Source organism: Antechinus flavipes, chromosome 5, assembly GCF_016432865.1.
Source record: "Antechinus flavipes isolate AdamAnt ecotype Samford, QLD, Australia chromosome 5, AdamAnt_v2, whole genome shotgun sequence".
In the NCBI taxonomy this organism is placed as follows: domain Eukaryota; kingdom Metazoa; phylum Chordata; class Mammalia; order Dasyuromorphia; family Dasyuridae; genus Antechinus; species Antechinus flavipes.
The window spans coordinates 17,486,401-17,502,735 of record NC_067402.1 but is presented as its reverse complement, the minus strand read 5'-3'; the positions used below and the strand labels follow the sequence as shown (position 1 = coordinate 17,502,735).

At 48.9% G+C, this 16,335-nt stretch overlaps 1 protein-coding gene and 1 long non-coding RNA gene across 5 annotated transcripts in view; one reads left to right on the top strand and one right to left on the bottom strand.

Annotated features, from left to right (window-relative positions):
- Window positions 1-16,335, bottom strand: part of CREB5 (cAMP responsive element binding protein 5) — a 488,046-nt gene that overhangs the window by 341,900 nt on the left and 129,811 nt on the right. The gene's annotated exons all lie outside the window — the stretch shown is intronic.
- On the top strand, window positions 6,756-11,361 carry LOC127539047 (uncharacterized). 2 transcript variants are annotated; one of them, XR_007947815.1, is made up of 3 exons: window positions 6,756-6,861; window positions 10,080-10,313; window positions 11,067-11,361. It is a non-coding gene; the product is annotated as an uncharacterized LOC127539047 (long non-coding RNA). The 2 variants fall into 2 exon arrangements; XR_007947814.1 differs by lacking the exon at window positions 11,067-11,361 and having other exon boundaries at window positions 10,080-10,376.

Here is a 16,335-nt window from a genome sequence, read left to right as displayed (position 1 = left end):
GCACTGTGTGCTCGCTATGGGCGTCCTCCACGCTGAATAAAGCTAGGTATACCAAGGGGCTTAATGAGTGCTTCTCTCCCTCTGTCTGCCCTATTAGGGCGCGATCTCAAGCAGTCCTCCACACTGAACAGCACTGGGTACACCAAAGGGCTTAATAAATGCTGCTTCTCGCGCCCATTCCTTCCTAAGGGCTTTGACTGGTCCTGGATGAGAAACAAGAAGAGCCTCTGGCGGAGCTGAGAGAGGCCGCATGTGGAGGGGAAGCTGGTGCTTGTGCTCAGTTTCAGTTGGTGTGTCAGTGTTCCTAAACTTCTCTTTTCATTCTCTTTTTTGCTGGAAGATCTTGAAGAAAGGGAAACTCACCAACTCTTTAAGTACTTACTGTGTTCTCACTGTGAGCCATCCGAAGTACGGACTGTGTGCTCACTGTGAGCCATCTGAAGTACCTACTGTGTGCTCACTGTGAGCCATCTGAAGTACCTACTGTGTGCTCATCGTGAGCCATCTGAAGTACCTACTGTGTTCTCTTCATGAGCCATCTGAAGGTACCTACTGTGTTCTCACTGTGAGCCAGTTTTTCCAGATGCCAAGTCACCTCCCAAGCACTCATCACTCCTGGCTCTGGCTTCTGGGGCCACACAAAGCGTGACAGCCCTTCAAAGACCAGACACAGCCCCCCGTGTCCTGCCTCTTCCTGAAGGTGAACGTCCCAGCTGCCACAGCCAGGAGCTCAGGGCCCGTCGTGATCTGGGCTGCTCTTCGGAGAAGGGCCCGTGCCCTCACTAAGCCGTGGCCTCCAGGTCATTGATCAACTAGAGAACATCCCGAGTGTGTGAATCGACTTCATTATCCCAATGGCACCTTGACCATCACATTAAAATAAAATAATGTCTTGCTGTTCCAAGACTGATTAAAGTCCTTCCCACTGGCTTTCAGAGGAATTACAAACGGTGTGACTTTCAAAAAGCCAGGATTTCCATAAGAATGAAAGGCCAACCAAAAAAAGCGGACAAGACTCAGGAAAGGAGGGGAGGCTCGGGGGCCAAAGGAGGTGCCAGAACACGCTCTGCGTCTTTAAGCAGTGACACTTAGTCCTGTCTACCCCAAAACAGACATCCAGGACATTAAGGCCGTAACTCCGTCCCGGAGTTACAGTGACATGGGAAAAACCACTCAGGCCGGGCTTTCAGGCTTTATGAAGTTACCGGGTCCCTCGGTGGAATTACAGCACAATTATGGACAACCGGGGGGACGTTATTCCTTATCTTAACAGCAGTTAAAAGCATGGCGGCACCAAGGGCACTAAAATGCCAGTTTCTGATTACCAAAAAGCAGGGAGGACTCACGGATGGCTCTGTGGGCACAATCACACACACACACACACACACACACACACACACACATTTACACACATTTACACACTTACACGGGGCCATCTGCAGAGGACGTCCCTGATCTGCAGTGCACACGCGCGTATTCCCTTTACGACGCACTGTGTCCTCTGAGATCATTAACTGAGCTCTTTACAGGTCACACAGTCTGAAGTAATGCACGTCTCACCCCTTCTGGAGGGGAAAGTCAATGAGGGCCGAAGCTCTCCTTTAGAGTCCAACCACCAGAGGGAGAAGCAGACGTCCGGACCCAGGATCTACCAGCCCAGACAGGCACTTTCTACACCCCGGCGCACAACCTCTTCCTTTCCCCTGGATCCCCCCACTCACCAAGCCCTATTTTTCCTTCCAACACACTGCACACATCTAGTCCCTTCTCTCCATCCCTATGCTCCTATACCATGTCTCCCATGGCCAGCAGGCTTTCAGTCTCTCCTGTCTCCAATCCAACCGCCACACAACTGCCAAAGCAACTAAAGCACAGCCCACCGTGGTTCATGGTGACCCCAGTAAGAAGGTCCAGTGTTTTCTTTGGGGTGGAGGACATGCTCCTCAGCTGGGCCTTTTGAGACTTTCATGACCTGCCCCCACTTACTCTGCCAGGTTGTTGTATGATACCCTTTCATGCAACTCCCCTCTCCCCCACACTGGGCTTTCCTCTCCACTCCCGCCACTGCACGGCTCTGGGAGGTTCACCTTCCTCATTTCTGCCTTTTAACTTCCTTCGAGATTCAGCTCACATTCATCTCTTAGAGGAAGACGTCTGTGACCCTCATAGCTATTACTGCTCCTGCTCCTGAGGGGGTCTTGTATGTACTTTGTGCATCATGTCCCTCCCACCATCACGTCAATGGAGGAGAGATCCTTAAAGTCCTCTTCTTGTGGAGTCATGAGTCATGTCTGACTCTTCATGACCCTGTTCAAGGTTTCCTTGCAGAGATACTGCAGCAGTTTGCCTTTTCCTTCTCCAGCTCATTTGACAGATGAGGAAACTGAGGCAATCAGGATAATTTTTTGCCCATGGTCACACCCCTAGAGACTGGTTTTTATTTAGTCTTTGTATCCCTGACACACAGAAACTTTTCAGTCAACACTTATTGGAATAAGTTGGTCAGACTCCTAAGGCCTTGGGCAATACTGGGTCTTTCTGATCAATAATAAAGACTAAGTAAGGGAAGCCATAATCCAGAACAGAGAACATTTCAAGGGTTTGGTGCGGAACTTGAAATTCTTTGTGCATGGTTTCCCAACAGCGGCCCTGATCTATACCACTCTAATGGGAAACAAATGGAATTGCATAATTGCATAATGTCAAGATTTAAGGAAAAGACCAAAAAGTAGGAGGTGCTACCTGGGAATACGATACAGGGCACTGAAATGTGATAAGCACAAACCTAGTTTGCCTCAGTTTGCTAATCTGTAAAATGAGTGGAGAAGGAAATGGTGAACTCCTCCAGTATCTTTGCCAAGAAAACCCCAACGTAGTCACAAAGTTCCAGACATGACTGAAAAATGACTGAACAATAATAAAAATGAAAATAGTCATCTTAAAATATTGTGCAATTGTTAAGTTCAGACTTCTAATTTCCCTTGGAATTATTCACTAATCTCTATATCCTTACTTACTCTTTAAGGATTCCATTCTCCATTCTTTAACGCAAAACTTAATCTGGAGAAAATCTGTGATTAAATCATTCACATTGTAGCATAAATTATCTCTTTTGTTGGTGGTGACAATGATATAAACATAAGCTATGTGAAATCAAAGAATACTCTTCCATCCTTCCCCTCTTTCATCCTTCCCCTCTTTCCTTCCTTCCTTCTCTTCTACTCCACATGACATCTCTTTTTAGAATATACTCCCTTCATCATTTCCTCAGACAGCTCTCCATCTCTCGTACTCTCTCTTCCATGAAACATTTGCTTATCTCTCCAATCATTAATGTTCTCTCTCTAAAAATGATTTGATATTAGATTTTTTTTAAGCTAGAACAATCATTTCATCAGAATGAGTGACATCTAGTGAGGAAGTCCCTACCCACAACTCTCGGCTATCAGGCATTGAGAGATTAAGTGCTTTGCCCAAGAATCACAGAGTCCTCCAGACCAAGATCAGCTCTCTCTCCACCCTTCCAAACTGGAGATATGGATTGGGCCTGTGACTGGGAAGTGAGGACTCATCTCTTCCAATGTGGATGGACACCTGCTCCTCAGATGATGGTCTTAAGGAGTGACCTGGTATCCTGAAAGGTTAAGGGATTGCCCAGGGTCACACAGCCAGGGCGTTTTCAGAGGGAGGATTGAAACCCATATATTCCTGACTCTGGGGCCAGTTTTCTGCTTCTTATGCAACACCAACTGCCTTTCATGACTTTGAAAATACCAAGTAATTATTTTTCTAAGTACACAGTGTGTTTCCTGCCTCCTCAATAAAATGCAAACTCCCTAAGGTCAGGAGACTTATCTTTCAGGCTGAAGAACAGAGCTCAGAGCTTAGCTAACTACTGAGAGAACAGAAGACTTAATGGAAAATCAGAGACTTCATAAATCATCTTGGGGTTTGGGGCTTGGAGGACACGGGGAAGACAAGGGGATATCCCCGTAGAGATAAGGAAAGAAAACCAATGGTGAAAAGAGGGGGAGAAGAGAGATTAACGTGTCTAAAACACAAAAATGGATGCAAAAAGTATCTAACAGAGGTTTAGTGTTTGGGATTTTTATAATACTAGAAAGAGCTGTGGTACCAGCCACAGCTCTAAACTATAAAAATAAAAGGAAAAAGAAACGGACTAGCCTAGTTTTACTCACTGTTCTTTGAAGCTAAAACTTGGCATTTGGACCAAAATCTTCCTCTGAATATTGTCATGGTGCCCAGAGCCCAGAGGATTTACAGCGAAGCAAATGTTCTTAACTCTACTACAAAGACTTTCTGGAAAGGGCAACTGGAAAGGCTGATGTTCTGTCAGTACCGGCAAGATAGACGCACCTCCCAGAGGCGAGTTAGGAAACTCAGCCATTGCCGAAGACAATCTGTGGGTGTGACTTGGAATTTTCTTTTTAAACAACAGTGTTCTATGATCCCCTGAAAATTAGTCACCGTCCTATGAGCCCCATCAAAATGACGGCCTGTGGACAACCAAGTGTTATGACTAAGAAGACCATAACTGCCCGTCTCAAAAGTAAACGCTGTAAACTGAGTCGTTTGGGTGAGAAAAGTGGGTCCGCGTTCCCAAATGGGACGGGATTATTGATGATGATGGAGTATGTGTTGCTTTACTTGTAATGATGATAGCTGGAAACATCCATAGAATAATGGGGGAAAACAGAGGCCAGGAAGACGGCTCAAGCCCCATCTCACGTGGACCAGCTATGTGACCTATGACTCGGGTGATGTATTTAACATCACTATGTACCAGGTAACAACCAATGAGCCTCGTCTGGATAATGAGGAATTGTCCCTCCTTCTTCGTCCCCCAATAGTTACTTCTGGCTACTTCTTTTGCATATAACAGGAAGTTACTTAAAAAAATAAAAATAGAGAAGAGAAAAAAATGAATAAGGGAAGTAAATAGGAATGGGAAGGATAATTAGATGGTATAATGATTTCTAGGAGAGAGAGGAAGTGCTTTTGGGAATGGGGGTGCTTAAAGAAAATACTTCGGTCTCTTAGGACCTTCCCAGGAATCCACACTTCTTGGAACCTCGTCTCTCTACCTGCAGAGAAATCAACCACAAGGGATATTGCAGCTGAATTTTTTTTTTTTAAATCAAAGGCAATAGTTTCCTCAAGGTCTTTCCTTTTCCATGTTTCTCTTCCATTGAAAGAGAAAACTAGAAATTCTCCCCAACCCTCAGGCCTCCATCCCTGCTCCCCCTAACCATTCCTGCCCCCTTACATGAGATAGTTAAGGGGAGACTGACTGGCCCACACAATAATCCTGCCCAGGAGCATGGGAAAATCACAGCAGTCCCCAGATAATGCTTAGTTTAAGGCCACAGGAAATCATCGGGCAGAGCCAGGAAGTTGTCTGGAGGATGTGCTTATAGCTGTGGCCCCTTGCCCACAGGCTGATCCAATGTATTTGGGCTGGTTACTAGGAGCCCACCCCACCAGGCTCCTCGGAACCATCATTTCAAATATCATCCGATAACAAGGTGACCTTTAGTGACCAGAGACAACATAACCAAGCCAATCAAGCTGAAAAAGCAGCTCTAAGGGGAAACTCTAAGGTGGGAAACATAAAGGGAGGGCGGGCCTGGGGAGCAGCTCTCCCACCGTGGCTCTGACTGTCTGGGGGGAAGTCAGGGACCTCAGTATTCAAGAAGTTGCTAAGGGCTTGGGCAAAGGACACCTGGGACCTCAACTCGATGAGAGGGAGAAATCACAAAAAGGGATCAATCAGCAAACACATACTGAACACCTACTGCGCGCCATCCACTGCCAGGGACTGGGGATGTCACCCAAAGACTAAACAGCCCCTGCTTCCAAGGAGCTGAAGGCAAAACACCTGCAATACACCCCACAGGCTGCGGCTAATCCTTCGGTCTAGAAAAGAGGAGACTTGGGGAGGGGGAGGGAGAATAAGATAGTCTCAAGTAATTAAAGGAGATTTTTTGTTTACTCTTTACAAATGAGATTTCACATATACACACACACACATAAAATGTATATATACATGCACACACATATAATGTATATACATATATACACGTGATATATACATACACAATATAATGTATCTACACATACATACAATGTGTACATATACACACATATAAGGCATGTATATATAGACACGCATATATACACACATACATATAACGTATATAAGCACGTATATAATGTATATACACATATAATATATGCACATATATAATGTATATGTGTACATATACACATACATATAATGCATACATGCACACATATATAATGTATATGCAGATATATATGGTGTATTCACATATATTATGCATATATACATACCTATAATGTATATGCATACACACGTATATGTAATGTATAGAGAGACACACATATATAATGCACACATGTTTTGGGGAGTAACTTTATATAAATATAAAATCTTTGAAAAACAAAAACACTTGGAAAACATTCTTTGAAGGAAAATAGCCGCTTTTATCCAAAAGCCGGGGGAGAAGCGGCAGGGCCGGGCCCAGGGGCACAAGAGCCCGGCGGGCTGAGCGGGCGCAGGCGCAGGAAGGCGCTCGCGTTTGGCTGGGCGGCCGCTGCGGTGTCTGAGGCGATCACGGGCCTGGATTCTAACTTGCTCCTCCCCCTCCCCCCGGTATCTAGAGACGGGCCCGGAGGCGGCGGGAGCAGCAGCGCCGAGCCGAGGGCCCGGGGCCGGGGCCCGGCGCCGCGCTGGTTAATAAAGGGCTCCCTGTCCCCGCGTTCCACAGTGAGACCTTTCCCAGATCACGCTCCGGTTTGGGAAGGAGCCCAGAGCCGGTGGGAACTTGTGCCGTGAATCGGGGAGGGGGCGGGGGACCGGGGAACGTTCTCCGCTGGGGGCGGGGCTCAGGCCGCCTTCGCTGGGTCCCCGTGTGGCCGGGATCTCGTTACTGGGGGTTAGAGGGGGGTTCTAGAGCGGGGCAGGGAGGTGCGGGGACCGAAAGAGCAGGGCGGGATTTTCTGATCACGCGTTGGAGGCTCCAGGTTCCCTCGGTCTCCCAGAACCAGTAAACATTTATTTAACAATGAGAGGAAGAGAATAAAAAAGAGAGGGAGAGAGAGAAGGAGGGGATAAGAAAGGAGAGACAGAGGAAAAAGGGAGGGAGAGAGGGAGGGAGGAAGGAAGGGAGGAAGGAAGGGAGGAAGGAAGGAAGGAAGGAAGGAAGGAAGGAAGGAACGAAGGAAGGAAGGAAGGAAGGAAGGAAGGAAGGAAGGAAGGAAGGAAGGAAGGAAGGAAGGAAGGAAAGAGGGAGATAAGAGAATGAGAGGCAGAGGAAAAAAAGAAGAGAGAAAAAGAGGGAGAAATACACACACACATATTTATATAAAGAGAGGGAGGGAGGGAGGCATAGGGGAGAAGATAAAAGGAGAGGGAGAAGAGAGAGAAAAGGGAGAGAAAGGGACAGTGAAGGGGGGAGATGGAACTAGGCACAAGGAGAGACAGAGATGACAGACAGAGAGGGGCAGAGACAGAGAGAAGAGGGAGAGACAGAAATAGTAAGCAAAGAGGAGTGGAAAGGAGAAAGGATGGAGAGGGAGACAGAAAAGGAGAGAGAGGGAGGAAGGGAGGGAACACACACCATTTATTAAGTTAAAAGAGTTAATGAAAATTAATGAAACAATAGCAAATTCATCCTGGGTTGTCTCCCTGAAGGATCTGGCACCCTGCATGGGGATTTTACATGATTCTCAGACATCTTAGTTTGGATCATTGCAAAGGAAGAAACAACGAACACATTTAAGCCCCAAGAAACACAGGACTAAAGACAGTTCCTGCCAAAGAGAAGAACTCAGTCTATTAGAAAGGGAATGCTTTCCCAACTTCTTAGAAAGCATTCTATACAAGGGAGAGTCAAAACAAAAGGCACAATCCAACTTTGGTTTTTCAGGGTAAGCTGAGAGATCCATAGAGATGTCCTTGACCTTGAGCTTTTCTGAAGCTCTGAATGGGAGATGTGCTAACAAGAGGGTCTCTCCTCTGACCTCCCCCCTTTTCCTTCATGAAACCCCCAAGGAACTTGTGAATGTGGGTTGTTAATAGAATGTCCTTAAGTCATTCACTTTTTCATGAGAAGGCAGGCCTTGATAAAAGGAAGAGATCATTGGAACAGAAAGGAGAGAACCAGGATTTCAAAGTCCTTTTCTCCATTGATCATCAATACACTTTATGACCTTGAATTAAATTCATATTTCTGTTCACAAGGGTAACTGAGCTGACAGGCTTACAAAATTACTGAGCTAATGAGCTGTGGACAGAGAGGGATCAGGATGATCAGGGATCATCCGTGGCAGAAAGAGCGCCGGGTCTGGAATCTGGAACCCAAATTCTACCCACTGACGTTTTCTCCTCTATAAAGAAAAAGAATGGAGCAGATCATCTCGGAGATCACGTCCAGCTCCGGAGCTAGGATCCAACATGGCTCTGCTGGGTGTCATTTTGGCAATTCTCTGGTTGATTTGACCAACAATGGAAGCTGAAGTTGGCCCCTTCTCCACAATTTAGCGTCTTGGAGAGATTTCTGGAGCTGGAAGATGAGGAGTCTTGCCCAGATTTACACAGTCACTGTATCAGAGGCAAGACTCACATTCAATTTGTGTTGACTCCAAGACCATCTCTCCATTCACTACATGTCACACCGGCCTTTTGATCCAAAATTGCTATCATTTCAATCACTACAGCCCTTCTTCCTCATCGTCATTATTTCTCAGACAAAAGCGTTCATAAAGCCTTTTCCATTTTGAACTGCATCGATGGCTCCCATAAATGAAATAAAAGCTGTCTGGGGGTGAAGTCATTAGAATCCCCCTCGCCTCAGGGAGAAGAAGCATGAGAGGGACAACCAACAGGCAGATAAGAAGTAAATGAGATGATTTTCATACTGGAAAAATCCCCATCTAGAAAGTCCTTTTAACACAGGTATTTTCATAGCACCAAGTTTAGAAGACAAATGATGACCAGTCCCCAAATCTTTAACCCTAATTATTTCATCCCAAACAAAAGTTGGTAAACACGACCTTAATTCTTTTTCTTTCTGTGCCTTTTAAACCTAATCCAGGATACTCCATGGTGGGACAGTGTCAGTAAAGAAGGCCATTGATCAACATCAGGAAGTGGTGAATGGCTTTTTACTCTCCACCTCTGATTTTCACCAAAAATGAATCTCTATTTAGTATTATCATTTTATTACTATTTAATAGTTGGCATTTACCTAGAATTGTAACATTTACACATGCACAGGATCTCATTTGGTTCTCCCAACAAATTTCTGAGGAAGCCAATAAGTTGCCCAATTGATGGGTTCATCCCCTTTGGTCTCTGAATGCCTACAGTGCGACACGGTACCGAGAACATAGGTTCATGGATCTAGAAAGGGAATAAACCTTCATATTCATCCAGGCAAATCTCTTCGTTTTATATAGAAGGAAGCAAGATCTGCCTCAGTCTTCAGAGTCAATGATCCTTCCACCACACCAAGATGGCCAAATATTTCCTGTGATAAATTGTGATTTCATCAGCTCAGGGAACTCCTCTTATGGAAACCTCCTTCACCAAGACAGACTGGAGACATCTCTGTAATTTACAGTCATAGAGCATTGCCTCTAAGGGACTTGTCCCTTACAACTCCCATAGAACTAGTTAAGGTTAGGGGCAAGACTTGAATCCAGATCTTACTGGCTCCAAGTTGGCCCCTTGTCCACTGTCACATCACAGTTGTGTCCATTTTACAGACAATAAGACTAAGAGTTAGAGAAGGGACTTGTTCACGGTTACAAAACCAGTGAAGACTTGGAGCTCTCACCATTTATGCCCATTTTACAGACAATAAGACAGTTAGAGAAGAGATTTGTTCATGGTTACAAAACCAGTTAAGATTTGGAGCTTTCACCATTTGTGCCCATTTTACAGACAAGACTGAGAGTTAGAGAAGGGACCTGTTCACAGTTACAAAGCCAGTGAAGACTTGGAGCTTTCACCATTTGTTTCCATTTTACAGATAATAAGACTGAGAATTAGAGAAGGAACTTGTTCATGATTACAAAACCAGTGAAGATTTGGAGTTCTCTGGAGCAGGTCTGGCCCCCTTGCCTCCTCTACTACCTGAGCAAGCTAGAAAAATGACCCCAACGCTCACCTAGGTTTGTTTTTGACAACATAAGCTAGAAGAGGTCTGAGAAAAAAAGACAAATAAGTGACTTAAATGGACATTCGCCACAAACAGGAAAAGAGGGTAATTCTGGGTTCCATGGGGAGCCCTATTTTTCCTTCAACTCATTAAAAAAAAAGACCCAAACTGCTCTGACCTTGAGGAATACAATACGTTGGGACTGGGCTCACCGGTCTGGCCTTTGCCATTTCCCAATGTCTCCCAAGCAGAAAGCCACTTGGGGACCCTCCCCGGCCAATTGGGGACCCCTCCCCGGCCACTTGGGGACCCTTCCCGGGCACTTGGGGACCCTCTCCGGCCACTTGGGGACTCTCCCCGGCCACTTGAGGGACCCTCCCCGGCCACTTGGGGACCCTCCCCGGCCACTTGGGGACCCTTCCCGGGCACTTGGGGACCCTCCCCGGCTACTTGGGGACTCTTCCCGGGCACTTGGGGACCCTCCCCGGCCACTTGGGACCCTCCCCGGCCACTTGGGACCCTCCCCGGCCACTTGGGGACCCTCCCCGGCCACTTGGGACCCTCCCCGGCCACGGGACCCTCCCCGGCCACTTGGGACCCTCCCCGGCCACTTGGGACCCTCCCCGGCCACTTGGGGACCCTCCCTGGGCACTTGGGGACCCTCCCCGGCCACTTGGGGACCCTCCCCGGCCACTTGGGGACCCTTCCCGGGCACTTGGGGGACCCTCCCCGGCCACTTGGGGACCCTTCCTGGGCACTTGGGGACCCTTCCCGGGCACTTGGGGACCCTCCCCGGCCACTTGGGACCCTCCCCGGCCACTTGGGGCGCTTTTACGTTTGGGGCACCCTGTTTCCCAGGACGGAGGGCCTGCTCCTCCCGGGGCGCCGCGTCGGGATGAAAGCGGAGAGGAAGAGGGGCGACCCTGAGAGGCCGGCCCGGGCTCGGCTGTTTATTTTGAGCCACACTTCTGATGTGACTTGGCTTATGGCAGTCCCGGCACTCAAAGGCTCGGAGGAACACAAACAGATCGCAGGTGGCACGAGGCCAGGGTAAAGCTTCCCTCCCGATCCTGGGGAGGTCAGCCCGCTTTGCCTTTTATATGGTAATTGCAGCTCCTCCGAGTGGGCCTGGCCCCGAGGAAAAATAAATAAATAAGGCTGACTAATGGTCTGCTTCCCCAGGGGCGGGTTTTATGCGATCATCTGTTTTTTCAGCTTTCTGGTCACACTTTCCTGCCCGGACATCAACAGCTCTGGGGCTCTGACTGAGCCTGTTCTGGCCAGAGCCGCCCCCGCCACCTCCCAGCAAAGGGCAGAGCCAATCCGGTGCGGGCCCCTTCCCAGGTCAAGGCCACGCCGGCCACGGCCAGCCCCGCACTCCAGGGTGGGGGCTCTTCCAACTGAGAGGATTAACGGGGACCCTCTCCTAAGGGAACCAACGTGGCAGGGAAGGGGAGAAAGGAGAAAAGCAGGAAAACGGGGTCCGCAGGGTTCTGAAGCAGTGATGGGCCTCCCTCCATCCTCTCGCAGGGAGAGGCCCGGACCTCCGCAAGGCCCTCAGGGCCCAGTGCTCCTGCTTGGGGACCGCGGGGCTTGGGAGACAGCTGGGGGGGTGGGGGAGGAGAAGGAAGGCTCCCCCAGGGCCCCTGGAACTAAGACTTTGCCCTCCCAGGCCCTGCCTTCTGCAGATTCTGGGATAACTTCTCTTTCCCTTCTGTTTGAAGGGGGGAGCAAAATGAGGGGAGAAGAGGGGAAATGTCTCTAACTTGGTCAGGCTCTCCGCCCCCCAGAGAACTGGCGGGTTGGTTAAATGTTGCCACTGGACTTCTCTCCTGGGTCAGCTTTAACTCTAGGTAGGATCAGGTTGAAGCATGGGAAAATTTGGGGAAAATTCGCCAGTTTTTAAAAACACGAGTGTGTTGTTTTTTTTTTTCCTTTCCCTTCCTGCTTCCTTGATCTGTACAGAAACTCCTTTCTCTGCCGCCCGCTGAGATCTCCCGGGAGCCTCTGGGCTCCTTCATTCCGGCCCGGCCTGCTCCAGCCGTCCTCCCCCAGATCTTTCCCAGTGCTCCATGGGTAGCACAAGAGCAGGCAGCCAAGGCCTTCGTGGCCCTCCGGGGGCGGACAGGCTGGAACCCGGCTCCCTGCAGGAGGGTGGCTGATGTGAGGAACCCTGGGAAGTAGCCGAGCCCATCGCCCAGCCATGGGATGGAAACTGGTCCCGGGCTCCAAACCACAGCTGGCCAGCGACTCCCCCAGAGGACCCAGAGGCTGGCTGCTTTCCCTCCTAAACTGTGGCCGTGCTCGGATCTCCGGCTGCCGACATGCAGGGATGCTCCTCGGAGCATGTACCCGGCACACCGCGGCGGAACCTGCAGGATCCGGGCGGAGAGCACCTGCATTTTAAGTCCAAAGCCCCGGTTCTGCTGCCGTTAGCTGCACAGTCACCTCGGGGCTCCCAGAGCCCTGATCTCAGAGTGAGGGGGTGGGGCCCCAAGGTGGCTCCCACCCGGCCTCCATGATTCTAGTGTAATCCTGGGCAAGTCAGTTAGTGTTTCCTTATCTGTCAGAGGAGACGTTCGGCCTAGAGGGCCCAGAAATCCCTCCCAGTTCCATCTCAGGTTCGTCCTCCATAAAGTGAAGTCGAGGAAACTGAGGCAGGGGAGGGATGGGCCCAAGATCAGAGGCAGCAGTGGGCCTTCAGAGCGGGGCCTCTGACTCCCTGCTCTCCCCAGAAAATGAGCATCTGCATTCAAAAGGCTAAAGTATAACTCGGTTCTCCAGAGCTCCTGCGAGATCCTCCTTCATTTCTGTCTCTTAATTAGGCTCCTGGAGGACCCCACAGAACAATGGCGGCTGCGAGGACCCCAACATCCCCTGGAGACTGAGCCTGGAGGATGTTCTCCACTTACTGTAAAAAAAGAGACCTCTCAGACCCTTCAAAGGCCCCTCAAGTGTCAACACTTTGAGGAGGACGCTGATTAGCAGCGTGAATGTCGTCTCAGAAGTGGAGAACCTTCTAAAACGACCCATTAGGAAGTACTTAGGGGAGATTCTGTCCTTGAGAGTTTAGCTTTGCTGACTGGGAGAGGCAGAAAAACTGGATCTCTTTGGGAAAGAGGTTTGTTTATTTGGTTTACCTCAAGTCAGAGGAAGAAAAAAATCTAAACGGTTTTGAATGACCCTAAATGTTTATTTGAATGTGGGCAGCTCTCATCTGGCCACCGAGGGCCGCGGGCCTGCCTATCTCAGAGACACAGATTTCCACAGAGGTCACCCCGAACACTTACTGGGGCTGGGGCTCCCCCGTTACCTTTTTCCCACTTCTATCCCTTCTGAAAAATAAGTTATTGAGAGGAGAGAGGAGAGGACTCCCAGACAGGGAGGCATACGCCCTGAGCCTTAGATTTGCACAGAAACTTCAGTAGCTCCCGACTGCTTCCAGGATAACAGACTATTCCCCCTCCAGAAGACCCTCCCTCCAAATCACCACCTCTCAGAACGCCTCGCCTCCTTCGAGGCTCCCACCTCCCAAAGGAGTGCTTTCCATTGCTAATGCTCCCCCTTCTCAGTTCATTAGTTTGTATATTCTCTAGTTATCTTCTATGCATTCTGTGGTCTTTCCTTTTAGTTTATAAGCCCCTTGAAGGCTGGTATGATGCCATTTGCCATTGTATTCCCAGACCTGGCACCTATATAATCTTTACTCCTAGGAAGTACTTAATAAAAATTTGGGATACAGAATTACTGAGTTCAAATTCTGACCTCATCACTTGCCAGCTGTGACTCTAGGCAAGATATTTACTCTCTCAGCCTTAGTTTCCTCAGCTGTGAAATGGGGATAATAATAGCACCTATCTCACCGGGACATGAGGACGGTCAAGTGAGATAATTTGTTTGTTTGGCAAACATATAAATGCCGACTGATGTTGTTAGATGGATGGATGGAAGGAGGGAGAGTTGGAGATTCACTGTGCTCTCATCCTCAGATAACCTTTTCCCTTTCTTCAGACTATATAGAGAGTGACTGATAGAGAAAACATCTTGTTCTAACATCAGGGTATAAACAAATCAAAACCACGCCATTAGAGGCTGTAACAGAAAATCAGTTAAGGGAGGAAAAAAGCCCTTCGCTCCAAGAAAAGCTGAGCTGATTTGTGCCTGAGAATCAGAAGCTGAGGGGTATCTGAGTTCTCCGGGTGGGGAGGGGGAGGGCCCACGCAATCTCCTTTCCCTTTCTGAATGGAACCAGGAAGACTAAAGCCACATTTCTGGGCATCTGGCCATCACCCCCTGCCTCCCAAGTGACCGCGTCTGATTTGGCCGGCCCACCACGAGGCTGTCTGGATTGCTGTGAAGTCCAGCCAACCATCCTAAACCTTGAACTTGGCCTTTGGGATTGAGATGCCTGCGGCAGGTTTTTCTCAAAGCTCCAAAGAAAGTAGAACTTGGTCAGATGGGGGGGGGAGGGGTCAGAAAAAAAAAAAAAAAAAAGAAGACGAAGCCCAGCTCCTTCAGCGAAAATAGAAAGGTAAGGGAGGGAGAGGAGAGTCGCTGCAGGAGTGAGTACCAGAGCAATCATGGCAGGCCCCCATCCCTTAGCTCCAAGCAAAGCTGTTAGCCAAACTCGGGTCTTCTCAATTCACACAGAGAGCCTTTTGCAAGGCTTCCCTGCCATCCCAGGCTCCTATTCTCTTCCCGACAGCTTTGTCTTTTATCAACTCTGAAGCACAAAATAAAGTCCTGAAATAAATACCCATGCTAGAGGGTAGCTCTCTCCTTCCCTCCCTCCATACCTTAATCATTCTATTTATGGCCAGAGAGCTGCTTTCGGCGGAAGGGAGCAGGACCCAGCTTTAAGAGTCTTTAGAAAAAGATGTCATGAAAAGATGACTTTGCTATGGAAGGAGAAAGTAGCCCAGTCACTGTTTGGGAATCCATTAAATAAACCATTTAAGTGGTGGCCTGGGCTATAAATGAGCAATAAATCATGCAATTATTAGCGTTTGAATTGGCAAGATAATAAAAAGAGCAGGGGGATAATCAGGGATTAATAGAAAAGATCTGCGAGGGACCCCCCTGCGATGAGCAAGAACAGCCTGGCACGCCCGGGCACCAATGTGGCTTTCATTAGGGAATCCGGGAACCTGCTCGTGGGACGGAGCCCGACTAGCTCGGAAAAAGCCAAGTCCCCCAAACGTCAGCCCCCTCCTTCCGGGCTCCGCCCCCCCTCGGTGGGTTCCCTGGAAGCACCTGGCCCGAACGCCTACCTGATGCTGGGGGACGGCCTGCCGGAGCACTAATGGAGACGTCTCCTATCCCGGCTCGAGCCCCTCTTGTCCGTGTAACAGACGCACAGCACACAGACCCCGAGACTCCCGCAGTATGGCCGCCTTGCCTCACTTTTTCTCCATCCCCCTTTTCCCTTTCACCTTGTTTTATTAATGGCACCTCTTAGAGAGATAAATGCCCCCACACAAGTGATACCACTTAAACAGATAAATAGCCTGCGCTAGCGAGACCCAGAGAGCACAGGAGAAACCCTTGTCTTATTAGACTAGAACCAGACACACTGTATTAATGCACGGAATCAGCATATGGTTCTAATAGGCTTTCTTAAAATGATTTATCAGCTGTGATTAAGCCTTCCACCAGAATGTCTATCTTCATAAATAAGGCAGGAGTGCACCTTGCTCTAAAATGTAGCTGCAGTATCTTATTACTCAGCCATGGATCCTGGAATCCATTTACAACATGGCTCTGGGGAGCCCGGAATGGGTGTACGATGGCCCGGGTGCGCATGTGGCCAGAGCCAAGATTTCAGTCTTATCTCGCAGATAGTCTTACTAGAAATCCATTACCATGAAGGCTCATCCCCTCGGCTGGGCCGGCCGCTCCGTGGGGCTGAAACATGAACAGGTAATTAGGAGCACAGGCCTGATTTTGCAGTTGGCCCAGTGATTCCAAAGCTGCCCGGAGAAGGACGGGATGGAGAGCAGGAGCCCTGTGCTTGAGGGGTCACGGGGACTGGGCAGGCTCTTAAAGAATAACTCCCATAACCTCTTCCTTTCCTCCTGGAGGAAAAGGGATGAAAAGGACAGGAAGGTTCAGGAGGAATTCACGCCCT